The sequence below is a fragment of the Pongo abelii genome, chromosome 18 (assembly GCF_028885655.2).
Source record: "Pongo abelii isolate AG06213 chromosome 18, NHGRI_mPonAbe1-v2.0_pri, whole genome shotgun sequence".
Classification (NCBI taxonomy): domain Eukaryota; kingdom Metazoa; phylum Chordata; class Mammalia; order Primates; family Hominidae; genus Pongo; species Pongo abelii.
The window spans coordinates 59,209,216-59,223,432 of NC_072003.2; the positions used below are offsets into that span (position 1 = coordinate 59,209,216).

The 14,217-nt window shown below is 36.7% G+C and overlaps 1 long non-coding RNA gene across 1 annotated transcript in view; it reads right to left on the minus strand.

Annotated features, from left to right (window-relative positions):
• Positions 1-771: 771 nt before the first annotated feature.
• The window catches only part of LOC129050823 (uncharacterized), a 45,907-nt gene continuing 32,461 nt past the window's right edge, over positions 772-14,217 (minus strand). The window contains exon 3 of the long non-coding RNA XR_008514649.1: positions 772-991. This is a non-coding gene — a long non-coding RNA (uncharacterized LOC129050823). The remainder of the gene's footprint in view (positions 992-14,217) is intronic.

Here is a 14,217-nt window from a genome sequence, read left to right on the forward strand (position 1 = left end):
ATCACCTGCCTAAGGCTTCACCTTCTAAGGCCATTACACTGGGGATTAGCTTTTGAACATATAAATTTTGGGGAGACACAGCCATTCAGACCACAGCATTTACCATGTTTTTTCTCCCAAAATTTCTACAGGAAAGATAAGGCAGTTATTTCCATTTAATCAGTGGGAAAAATTGTAACTGATGCAAAGCCACATGGTTAATAAAGAGTAGAGCACAGTCTATAGCCCAAGTTTTTTGGTGTATTTTGTTCAGTGTCATTTCCACCTAAATTACAAATAACTCCTTCTGAGTTCATTCCTTTATCTTTGCATATTTGTTCAGATGTAACAGTGGATCCAATGCAAAATGAATTAACCATATAAGAAAAAAATACGATCATATCTTATAACAAGAAGTCCTAACATAAGTAAGCTAGTTAGAGGTTTGATAACCTAGTTAGAGGTTTGATGTTGACATGAAGAATCTGTCTCCATCTTCTGCCCTGCTGTGCTCTAGCAACGAATATGTTCCTCAGGCTAGTCCCCCTAATGGTCAAAAGATGGCTAGCAGAGATGTAAGGAAAAACTTGCTTCATTGAAAGGAATGGCTGAATTTGAAAGCAAATTACACAGAGAGATTATTGTAAATAGCATCAATACAATCCAGTCAACACTGAAAGCTTAAATTCAGCCATTATTGGGATGATTTAATTAAGTAAAGTTCCTTGTGCAGGCAGATTTTAAAATGACATAACCTGATTTCTGAAACCCATAAAAATCTAAGAAGCCAAAGACAATTATTTTTTCATTTATTCACATTGTAAAAACAGATGCAATAAATGGTTGGGGCCATCTGAAGATATTTTACAAGCTGTTCCATCTGCTTGCTGGCATTCCACCCAAGCAGTGTGGGTGGTTCTGAGCTCTGAGTCATCTCTGTCAAACAGTTGCATAACTTGGCAGTAGATGGAACCATTTTCTTTCCTTTCTTTCTTCCCTTATTTTTTATGTCCTGGAGTGGATAGAAGCAGGTCATTTATTTTGTTTTGTTCCACTTCTAAGACAAGGGGGAAAAAAGTTCTTTTTTTTATGTACTGTACTTGTTCAATGTTTCAGAGTGACTTGACTGGTAATTTCCTAGAAGGGTGGTTTTAGGTGTCCCTTGAGGGTGAGATAGAAGCTGTCATCTATTGCTTGCTTGCCAGCATAAATCTTTTCACTGTCTATGCCCATCTACTTATAAACATCTTCCACTTGCTCTGCCCCTGGTGTATTAGAAGTAAAATATGTGCTGAAATTCACCAACATAAAAAAATACCTAAGTTCTTATCTGATATTTACATTCTTCCTGTTTAAAAAAAAAACTTCATACATCAAATTTCACCCAGATAGTGGCTTGCAACACTATATACTATGAGGACATGAAAAACAGGCAAGAATTCAGGCTTAGGCAAAAGTAGGAGCTTATGTGAATCCTTTTTTAGGTGGTCTTACACAATAATTTTTAATTGCTTCATTCATTTCATTTTCCTCTCATCAAGACGTGAAGGAGTAAGTTAGAGAAGATTTTACTCTTTCTACATGGCATGTAGATATGCGGATGCCTAGAACATTAAGTGATGTGTCCAAGATAATAAATATTTGAATTGCAAATGGATTCTGATTTTGAATGTATCCATAAAACACTCAGTATTGGTCAGAGAAAGTATGAATGAAGAATCTCACTGGAGAGTCTAGTCTAGAATCTCACATTGTTGTGATGTATGTGCAGATCCTTTTTCCGGGCTGAAACACACATTCTCCCAACTACCTGGAGTGTTGTCAGCTGATAGCTGAAATTTTCTCTGAGAATTTGTCCTCAGACAAAAAAAAAAAAAGCCCCCTCTTCCATAGTCATGCCCTTTCCTTTGGGACATTTCTCATCCACTGATTGTTCAATATGGGGGTGAAAATGCCTAGCTTCTTAACCTCAAGTCATGACAACTTTAATGAAAGTTAATCCCAACCCAAAGCTCCCCATGGAATCAGCTGATAGCTTTGTTGTCGATGCATTGAAATTAAATTGCTCCAGACCTCTGTCTGATCACACTTCCATCGCTTTCTAATAATCTTTCTACATGCAAATCTTTTTAGAATTTGTCTCCTGGGGGATCTAGCCTAAGGCAAGTGGTGTCAACAAGAATGAAGATCTGACAAAGGATTTTGGTGTTAGACTAAATGGAGTATGCCCTATTGGCATACTATGGTGGTGCAATTTTAAAATTTTTCAGTTGTGGCAAAATGAATAAGGTATTGGTGAAAGAAAATGTGCTGGCAAGGGTAACGTCTCCAGTATATGATAAATTTTAGAGGAGGTAGTAAATTATTGGACAATGGAATTAGATGAATAACAGCTAAGTATAAAGTCAGCAGGCACTGTTAATGTCATATGGAGAAACTCTTATCTCATGCAATCAAAAGGCAGAAAATAAGTCAGGTCTGGCCGAGGACTTAATGAATGGCAGAATATTAGAACAGGTTGAATTCTTCATCTTAGAAAATAGATTTTTCCAAAATCAGACTCTTGATTTGGAAAGACTAGGATCTTCTGAAAATATGAAATGAAATATCTTGGTGGTTGTATCCAAATGTCTTGAATCTCCAAATGCCTTACTATGCTCTGGGCTTACAGAAGTGGGCCACTGTGACCTGTTAAGGAAAGTATTCCAGTCTTCCTTGACAAAAATATAGAGAACTTTGCCTGCAGGACCACAAAAAGAATACATCTTGGAATATACCTCCAATTCCATTTTGACCACCAGACCAATGAGTCAGGTCAAGTCATAATACAATTTGGCAAGGGAAGTGCTGGGCATGAAAGGAGAAAAAAGAACACACCCAAAGAGGGGTGCAGGACCTAGCCAAAATGTACCCGAGGAAAACCAGATTTTGTATAGAAGGATCTTGATGATGCTGCAATTGAGGGGGTCATAAAGTTGTGTAAGAGAAGGTTTAGTATCCCATGATACATACTTTAACATCCAGGCAAGGACTCTGAGGGCCAGTGATAGTATACCTTTAGGTTGGTTCTTGGAAACTTGGATAAAAGACTGCCTCATGCTAAATGACATAAAAATGCCAGGATTTCCATGTTAGACAATGGAAGAAGGGACCAAACGGCTCAGTGAGGTGGGCATGATAGAGTTGACATACTAGGTAAGCTAGTGGTGTCCATAAGAAGTCTGTGTGCCCTAGGAGCTTAGCAGTAAGGGATGTAATAGTGAGAGAGCATTGGCATTGTTGTGAAAGTCAAAGATGGTTGTGTTTTATAGACCAAAACCAATGGTAGGATATGTTTTTAGGGAATTGGGCTAATTGATAGCAATGCAGTGATAGGATCTTAAAATAACAGTGACAAGGTCGTAGTGTTTAACTGTCAGATAAATGGCAAGGTCAAAGTGACAGTCAGGAGGAGTTACTTGAGGAGATCAGTGGAGTTGGTTAATAGAAAATAATATTCTTAAGGGCAAGATAGATGGGCAGCTAACAAGGCTATACCTTGAATAATATAATGGAAAGAAATTATTAAAAAATGGTTGATTAAGAGGCAAAGTGCAACTATACAAATTAAAAAAGCGTTATCCCTTGACTAGTTTCTGATCCTGAGCCAGTGCTTAGGCCTAGAACCCACTGATCAGAAAAAGAGGTTGAATGTACAGGACTATGGAAATTGCATTCAGTAATAATCTTTATCCTTCCACAACAAAACCTAAAGCCCTTTTCTAGAATTATTATAAATTTGGTAAAAGAAAATGCCCAAACATTTCAAAAACTGATGGATACAGGGTCTAAAATTCTCTCTATCATGACTGCAGTGGAAGATGCATGATTCTGTACTTGTCAAAAACCATAGAATTATGTCTTACAAGGAAATGAATTTTACTGTATGCAAATAAAAACAAATCAACAAGGATATGGGGGGAAGGGTATTTCAATTGGATACTGTAAGGCTAAAGACAAACTGTACATAAACACTGCCCTATAGTTAGTAAAGTTATTTCTCTCAAGGGTATGGGCTAGCAATTTTAACTATTTTATGTATATTTAAATGTTGAACAAATAATTAAATATATTATTTATAATGAGAACCAAGTTTCTCATGTTGATAAAGAAGTTACAAATAAAGAAAAAAAATGGCTGAAATAAAGCGTATTGGATTGAAATTGAAAGTATCAGTATGAACTTATGGTTTCAGAAATATATAGAGAATAGGAGAATGATTACCAGAGTCTGGGAAGAGTGGTGGTTGGGGGAGTGCTGTGGGGGAAGGTGGAGATGGTTAATGAGTGCAAATATAGTTAGAAAAAATAAGACCTAGTATTTTATAGCACAACAGGGGATTATATTCAATAATAATTTAATTGTACATTTAAAAATAACTAACAGAGTATAATCAGCTTGTTTGTAACACAAAGGATACATGCTTGAGGGGATGGATACCTAATTTTCCATAATATGATTATTACACATTGCATGCCTGTACCAAAATATCTCATGTCCTCCATAAATACATACACCACAATGTACCCACAAAATAAAAAATAAAAAAAGAAAGAAAGAAATACAGATAAAAATGTTGATGTTGCATTTGCTGTCTGTGCAGAAACTATTTAATTTGATGTAGTCCTTCTTGTTTATTTTTGCTTTTGTTGTCATTGCTTTTGGTGTCATATCCAAAAAAATCATTGCAAAGACCAATGTTAAGGAACAAAAGCTCCCTATGTTTTCTTCTATGAGTTTTAAAGTTCCAAGTCTTACATTTAAATCTTTAGTACATTTCTAGTTAATGTTTGTCCATAGGTATAAGGTAGGTTTCAATTTCATGCATTTGCATATGTGTGTGTGTGTGTGTGTGTGTGTGTGTGTGTGTATATATATATATATATATATATATCCACTTTTGCCAACACCATTTGTTGAAGAGAACTTTCTTTTTCCGTTGTGTATTATTTGTGCCCTATCAAAAATTAGTTGACTGTGTATGCATGGATTTATTTCTGGGCTCTCTATTCTGCTTCATTCATCTATGTGTCTAATTTTATGCCAATACCATACTGTTTAGATTACCATAGCTTTGAAATATATTTGAAATCAGGAAGTGGGATGCCCCCAACTTTGTCCTTCTTTCTCAAGATTACTTTGATGATTTGGGGTTATTTCTAGTTCTATATGAATTTCAGTACTTTTTTTATTTCTGTGAAAAATGCCATTGGAATACTTATAAGGATTATGTTGAATCTTTAGATCACTTTGGATACTGTGATGGTTAATATTGACTGTCAACATGATTGGATTGAAGGATGCAGAGTACTGTTCCTGAGTGTGTCTGTGAGGGTATTGCCAAAGGAAATTAACATTTGAATCAGTGGACTGGGAGCGGCAGATGCACCCTCAATCTGGCTGGACACCATCTAATCAGCTGCCAGTGCAGCTAGAATAAAGCAGGCAGAAGAAGGTGGAAAAGAGCAGACTTGCTGGGTCTTCTGGCCTTCATCTTTCTCCTGTGCTGGATGCTTCCGGCCTTCAAACATCTTCAACTCTTAGACTCTTGAACTTACCCCAGTGGTTTGCCAGGGTCTCTCGGGCCTTTGGCCACAGACTGATGCTGCTCTGTCGGCTTCTCTATTTTTGAGGTTTTGGGACTCAGGCTGGCTTCCTTGCTTCTCAACGTAGATGACCTGTTCTGGGACTTCACCTTGTGATCATGTGAGTCAATACTCCTTAACAAAGTCCTCTTCATACATGCATCTATCCTATTAGTTCCATCCCTCTAGAGAACCCTGACTAATACAGATAGTTTGAACATTTAAAACATTATTTTTTTCAATCCATGACACATGATATTTTTCCATTTATTTGTGTCTTCTTCCATTTCTTTATAGTTTTTGCTTTATAGTTTTAGTGTACAGATCTTTTACCTCCTTTGTTAAATTTCTAATTATTTTATTGTTTTGATGATTTTTAAATGGAATTGACTTTTTATTTCTTTTTCAAGTATTTCATTGTTTATATGAAGAGGAATTACTGATATTTGTGTATTGGTTTTGTACTCTGGAACTTTGCTGAACTTATTTTTTAATTTGAATCAATTTTTATGAAGTCTTAGTGGTTTCTACATATAGAAATATGTAATCTGCAACTGGAGGTAATTTTAATTTTTTCCTTCTGGTTTATATATCTTTTATTTTTTTTCTTGTCTAATTGCTCTGGCTAGGATGAGTACACCGTTTAATAAAAGTGACAAGAACGGGCTTTCTAGTATTGTACTGAAGCATACAAGACAAACTTTCAGTTTTACTCCATTGATTATGATATGACGGCCTTCAGTGTGTTGAGATAAGTTTCTTCTCTACCTATTTTGTTGAAAGTTTTTATTTTGAATAGATGTTGAATTTTATCAAATACTGTTTCTGCAACTATTGAGATGGTCATGTAATTTGTATCTTTCATTCTGTTAATACGGTGTGTTACACTGATTAATTTGAATATGTTGAAACAATCTTGCATCCCAGGGATAAATATTACTTGGTCATGGTGCATAAGCTTTTCTGTTGTGCTGTTGAATTCAGTTTCCTCATACTTTATTGTGGATGTTTACGTTTTTTGTGGTGTCTTTGTTCAGCATTGTTATTAGGGTGATGTTGGCTTCAAAAAATGGCTTTGAAAATGTTCTCTTTTTTTCTGTTTTTTGGAAGAGTTTAACAAGAATTGCTATTCATTCTTCGAGTATTTAGTAGAATTCACCTATGAAAGTATCTGGCCTTGGGCTTCTCTTTGTTGGAAAGGTTCTGATTCCTGCTTCCTTATTGGTTTTGGTCGGCTCAGGCTTTCTGTTTCTTCTTGATTCACTCTTGGTAGTTTGCATATTTCTAAGAATGTATTCATTTTTCACAGGTTATCCAATTTGTTGGCATATAATTTGTTGTAATAATCTCATGATCTTTTTCATTTCTGAGGCATCTATTGTATTGCATCTTCTTTCATTTCTCATTTTATTTGAGTCTTTTCTCTCTTTTTTCAGTCAAGCTAAAAGGGTCCCTCAATTTTAGAGACAGGATCTTGCTGTGTTGCCCAGGCTGGGGTGCAGTGGCATGATCATAGAACGTAGTTTACTACAACTTAGAACTGCTGGGTTCAAACAATGTTCCTGCCTCAGTCTCCCAAAGCATTGTGACTACAGGCATGAACCACCATGCCTGGCCTCTATTTCCTTTCTATTCTCTATATGGTTTACTTCTGCTCTGATCTTTATTATTTACTTTTTCTTTGGACTAACTTCAGCTTTAATCTGTTCCTCTTTTTCTTTTTCTTTTCTTTTTTTTTTTTTTCTGCAGAGCCTCGCTCTGTTACCTGGGCTGGAGTGCAGTAACAGATCTAGGCTCACTGCAACGTCCGCCTCCAGGGTTCAAGTGATTCTCCTGCATCAGCCTCCAGAGTGGCTGGGACTACAGGCGTGCACCACCACGCCTGGCTAATTTTTTTTCATATTTTTAGTAGAGATGGGGTTTCACCGTGTTAGCCAGAATGGTCTCAATCTCCTGACCTTGTGATCCACCCACCTCGGCCTCCCAAAGTGCTGGAATAACAGGCGTGAGCCACCGCACCCGGCCCTGTTCCTCTTTTTCTGGTTCCTATAAGTATAAAGTTGAATTGCTCATCTGAGATTTTTCTTTTCTTTCTTTCTTTCTCTCCCTTTCTTTCTTTTTCTTTCTTTCTTTCTTTCTTTCTTTCTTTCTTTCTTTCTTTCTTTCTTTCTTTCTTTTTCTTTCTCTTTCTTTCTTTCTTTCTCTCTTTCTTTCTTTCTCTCTCTCCTTTCTTTCTTTCTTTCTTTCTTTCTTCTTCTTTCCCTCCCTTCCTTCCTTCCTTCCTTCCTTCCTTCCTTCCTTTCCTTCTTTCTTTCTTTCTTTCTTTCTTTCTTTCTTTCTTTCTTTCTTTCTTTCTTTCCTTCCCTCCTTCTTTCTTTTTGGAGTTTCGCTCTTGTTGCCCAGGCTGGAGTGCAATGACGTGATCTCGGCTCACCGCAACCTCTGCCTCCCAGGTTCAAGCGATTCTTCTGCCTCAGCCTCCCGAGTAGTTGGCATTACAGGCATGTGCCACCACGCCCAGCTAATTTTGTCTTTTTAGTAGAGACGGGGTTCCTCCATGTTGGTCAGACTGGTCTCGAACTCCCGATCTCAGATGATCCACCTGCCTCGGCCTCCCAAAGTGATGGGATTACAGGCATGAGCCACCGCACCCAGCCGATTTCTTCTTTTTTAATGTCAGTGTTCATCATTGTAAACCTTCCTCTTAATACTGGTTTTGCTGCATCTAATGTTTTTATTGTTGTGTTTTCATTTTGTCTTATTTTTAAAATTTCCTTTTGATTTATTATTTGACCCAATGGCTGTTCAAGAGTGTGTTGTTTAGTTTCCAAAAATTTGTAAATTTGATTTCTTGCTGTTATTGATTACTAATTTCATTCCATCGTGGTCAGAAAAGATACTTGGCATATTTTGACCTTCTTATATATAAGAATGTATAAAGTGAACATGGAGCATTCTCAGAATATATCACATTAGGTCTCTTGGGTGGAAATTTCTATATATGTCTACAAGTTCCATTTGGTCTAATATGTAGCTCCCAACCAATGTTTTCTTATTAGTTTTCCTACTATTATTATTTGAACATACTGTTAGCTGTTAAATCTATGAAGAACAATGGAAATAAAATATTTTATTTTGATTTAATTTATTCCTTTTCTAATGTTCTTTTTTTGTTTATATAGATCTGAGTTTCTGACCTATATTATTTTTCTTCTTTCTGAAGAATTTCTTGTCACATTTTTTGCAAGGTAGGTCTACTGGTGACAAATTCTGTCAGTGTTTGTTTGTGTGAGAAAGTCTTTATGGCTCTTTCACTTTTGAAGAATGACTTCTCTTGATAACGAATTAGAAATTTGTTACGGGGAGGGGGCGGTGTGTATCAACATTTCACTTCACTCTTTCCTTGCTTCCATGGTTTCTGAGAAGTCTCATCGAATTCTTACCTTTGCTCCTCTATAGGTAAGGTTTGCTTTTCTTCTGGCTTCTTTAATGATTTGCTCTTGGTCTTTGATTTTCTGAAGTTTGAGTATATGTCTAGGTTTAGTTTCTGTGGAGTTTGCTCTCTTTCTCTTACTATCGTTATTTTATTGTAATTTATTCTTCTTGGTATCCTCTGAACTTCTTGAATCTGTGGTTTGGTGTCTAATTGTAATGTAATTTTTCTACATTTCTTGATCATTTGTTTCTGTCTTTTACATTCTTTTTTTCTCTTTGCATTATTGTTTAAGAAATTTTTCTTGCTATTCCTTCAAGCTCCCTGATTCTTTCCTACCCTGTGTCCAGTCTATTTAGCTCAGCAAAGGTATTTTTTCTTTCTGTTACAATGATTTTGATTTCTAGTATTTCTTTTTATTCTTTTGTAGAGTTTCCATCTCTCTGTTTACATCACCCATCTTTTTTTTTGCAAGCCATACTCATTTTTTATTAGAACCCTTAGCCTATTAGTCATAGTAGTTTTAAATTACCACTGTGAAGATCTAACATCTCTGTCATATCTGGTGCTAATTCTTGCTGTGTCTCTTCCAACTGTGGGGTGTTGGGCTTTTGGTGTTTTTCTTTTTTTGGCCTTTGATTATACTTTGCAAATTTTTGTTGAAAGAAGTACATGATGTGCTGGGCAAAAAAGGAACTGAGGTAAATAGGTGTTTAGTGAGATTTTCTGTTTATATGGATAGGAGTTTGATTGTGTTTACTATTTGCTTTAGCTGCAGGTGTCAGAAGCCTAAATTTCCTCTGGTGTTCTTCACTTTCTCTCCCCTATTTTATGGGAGTCTTATGTTAATGTATATGTGTGTGGAGACATTCTATAATCCTATGATCAGGTTTCAGTCCTTTAATGAGCCTCTGTCCCTCACAAGTGCTCCTCATAATTTTTGCCCCCTTGGCTGTGACAGGAAGGCTAAAGCTTACTGGAGTTGGTTATTTCCCTTCTGGTTGTTTGGGTTCTGACAAAATCCATCAGTTAGGTTATGGTAAAATAGATTTTCCTCAAGGCAGACCTTTTTGCTGTTCTGGAAGTATTCAGAATGGCTACTTGTCCCCTCACTCTGCAGATTTTCACTGTGAGAACCTGGTAGGGCTCCTGGAAGTAAAACTTACAAAAGTAGCTGTCCTAAGACTGAGCCTCCCTGGTGTTTTTAACACTTACACTTGCCTACACTGGGCCTCCAGGAATTTGGCAATTACAATTTAGGTATTCTTACCCTAGAACTTGTTTCTATGGGGGTTTCTATTATAGGGCTTCTGCTCTTGTATGTTGGTATTCACTTTAACTACCTGTATGTACCTCCAATTTGAGGGGCAGTAGTTTCCCCTGTGACCTTCATTGTTTGCCAGATTTAGGAAGAGTTGTTGATTTTCAACTCGTTCAGCATTTTTGTTTTGTTTTGTTTTTTGGTTAGGTGAGTGATGACTTCCAAACTCTTTGCATGCCAGACTGGAAACTGGAAGTCCTCTTCAGATTTAACTGCTAAGAATAATGACGAGTTGGTGGGTGCAGCGCACCAGCATGGCACATATATACATATGTAACTTACCTGCACATTGTGCACATGTACCATAAAACCTAAAGTATAATAATAATAATAATAATAATAAAAGAAAAAAAAAAAAAAAAGAAATTTAGTATTTCCTTCAATAAAGTCTTTGGTGTTTATTTTTAAAAGAGTAGGGTGTTCTCAGCTAAACTTTTTTTTTTAACCAACTGAATAACAAAGCCAAATTTTTGTTGATTGAACAACTGGATTCCTCTTTTTGAAAAACCTGTTGCACAGTAACACTCTACCTGCTTTATCCAATTTTACTTTGTCTTTTTAAATTTTTTTTTTTAATAAAGATATGGTCTCACTCTGTCACCCAGGCTGGAGTGCAGTGGCATAATCATAGCCCACTGCAGCCTCAAACTCCTGGTTTCAAGCAATCCTCCCACCTCAGCCTCTCAAGAAGCTGGGACTGGCCGGGTACTGTGGCTCACGCCTGTAATCCCAGCATTTTGGGAGGCCAAAACAGGTGGATCACTTGAGGTCAGGAGTTAGAGACCAGCCTGGCCAACATAGTGAAACCCCATCTCTACTAAAAAATAGAAAAAATTAGCCAGGTGTGGTGGCGGGTGCCTGTGATCCCAGCTACTCGGGAGGCTGAGGCATGAGAATTCCTTGAACCCGCAAAGCAGAGGTTGCAATGAGCTGAGATTGCGCGATTGCATTCCAGCCTGGGCAACAAGAGCAAAACTCCATCAAAAAAAAGAAGAAGCTGGGACTACTCAGACACATGCCACCATAAAAATTTTATATTTATTACAAGATTTATATTTAGTTTATATTGATGTATACATTTGTGCAAGCTGCCTCAATTTCAAAAATTAAAATTATAGGTTTATACATTATATTTTGTTACTAGTTAACAGAAAGGGCTGAATTCTATGCAAGGAGAAAAACGAAGGAAAAACAGTGTATTTTTCCCTTGAGGGTCTCAGTTTTAATCTTAGGTTTGTTCATCTAACTGACATCACCCAGTTCAAATCACTTCTCCACAACTCAGTTTCTTCACCTACAAAATGAGAAATTAAAGTTGGAAAGGACCTTATAAATATTTTCTGGAATTCTCTCACCTTCATGTAAATGGATGTTTCACAAAAGACAAAGAAACAAGGAAAAATCACCAAACTTCCACTATATGTGTGATTTCTACCACACTACAACATTGCTTATGGGAAAAATTGTACCTATTAACTCTTAATTCAAGCCTATACTCAAGGAATGTAACTTTCATTACAGAAACTCAGATTATACGTTCTACCTTTTTTAAAAAAAATGGGATAACATATACAACAAATTTTTTGTGTTCTTTTATCACCTCAGATTTTCTCTGCAGTTCTAAATAGAAAATTCAATTGTATACCTTAAATTGTTGGGAATGAATGAATATAATCATTAAACTAGGATTATTAAGGATTGAACATGGGGTATGTGTGTGGAGGAAGTTGTGGAGGCAAGAAAAAATATATTTCACCCAATTAGTACCTTAAACTTTATAAATATTAGTGCATTTGATTAATACAAGTAATGTATGGAATAGCCATTCTGTGTTGTATTCAGTATGGAAATATTTGAAAGCAGCCTCTGTTTTTGTTTTTCCACGTTGTTCCTTTTCTCACCTGAGAAATTTCTGGGTCACTAAGGAAAAAGCACTTGGGTCTAATTCAATTTCTAGATAGTTAAACAATATCAGAAATGCCAAACTGTTGAACCTCAACTCAACTTAAAAACCGTGCCCTGCACACTCAGTAAGCTAACGGTCTGCTTCACTCTTTTCTCTACCAGATTGCCCCTTTGCCTTTTCATTCCTTTATAAAGCAACATTTCTTCCAGGTGAACACCCCAGCAAGGGCATGCATGGAGAGTGGCCTCATCTATTAAGGTGACACAGTTAATCACCTTTGACAATATTCATTTATGGCTGAAGTGAAGCATTTCCAGATCAGAAATGACAATTTGATATTATAGTGCTATTAACACCTACATCCACAAATGCAGAGATTTTGCCCAAGAATGCTAAAATTCACTTCAAAATAAATTATTTGACACCTAGATTGGTTAACGCCTGGTCAGATATTAACACAGACTTTTCAGGGTACATATAAATAAGAACAATGTTCTACAAAGCTTTCTTAAAGTAGTATGAAGAAAAGAAAGTAGGAACAACCAAGTAGTAAAAAGATTGGGAGTATTTGCTTCATTGTTAGTACTGAATGATATAGGTACAAAAATTAATGTTCTTGCTGCTTCCTTCATGCTTATGAGGAGGACATACAAATAGATAATTCCAGCCTAGCCACAAACAGATGCTTAGTGCGAGAATACTGCAAAGTATTGTGATGGAGGATGAAACAAGGACACAGCCTGCTAAGGAGTTCATGTAATGCTTCTTAGAGGAGGTGGACTCTGGGCTGGATAATGAAAAACAAGTAATAGCCATTCAAGTGAAGAGGTGAGAGTGGTGCATTTTAGTGTGGGGATATGCACAGAGACCAATAGAAATAGAATCAGTAGAGTAGCTGAAGTAGTTCAAGAAGTAAAAAAGAGTGAGATATGAGGCTGAAATAAAAAGTAAGAACAGGATCTTAGAAAGCTTGGTATATTGGCTAGGTGCAGTGGCTCACGCCTGTAATCCCAGCACTTTGTGAGGCTAAGGCAGGCAGATCATGAGGTCAGGAGTTCGAGACGAGCCTGGCCAACATGGTGAAACCCTGTCTCTACTACAAATACAAAAATCAGCTGAGCGTGGTGGCGGGCACCTGTAATCCCAGCTACTGGGGAGACTGAGGCAGAAGAATCGCTTGAACCCGGCAGGCGGAGGTTGCAGAGCCAAGATCGCGCCATTGCACTACTGCCTGGTGACAGAGCGAGACTCCATCTCAAAAAAAAAAAAAAAAGAAAAAAGAAGAAGAAGAAAGAAAGCTTGGTATATCACATTCAGATGCTCAGAATTTATCCTGTAAAGTATGAGGTTTATGCAGTTTGAAAGAGAAGAATGATTACTAATGAAATTCTGTATGTCCCAAGGGAGACTGCCAAACTCTGATCACTGATCTTACCTCCAAAATAATAGGATTATAAGAAAGCTTGCAGATAACTTTTGTTTTAATTCCTCCTTGCTTTTAACAGATGAAGAAACTGACACTTAGAGAAAGGTGAAAGTGATTTGTTTTAGGTCACATGGCAGAACTGTGGAAAATGTACGGTTAAAATTAAAATATCAAAAATCTCAGCATAGGATTATTCTCATGCAAATTAGATCCTTCTCCTGATCTAGTCAAATCTAATTTAGTGCTACAGTACCTTCCAACTCAATATAAGGTTATCATTTTCTAATTTAAAATAAGACAAAACTTAGGAAGTCAGCCAAACAGTTTGGAAGTTATTATTTGGAAGAATCAGCAGCATTCATGTCATAATTCACCAGTTCAGAATGTTAAATATCTAGCAAGAAGCCAAATTGGACATCAGAAGAATTCTGTTCTGTCTGCTAACTAAATAGGTTATTACAGGTAATAACCTTTTGCCTCAGTGTTTTAATCTATAAAACGGAATTAAGTCTAGACTATCAACACTAT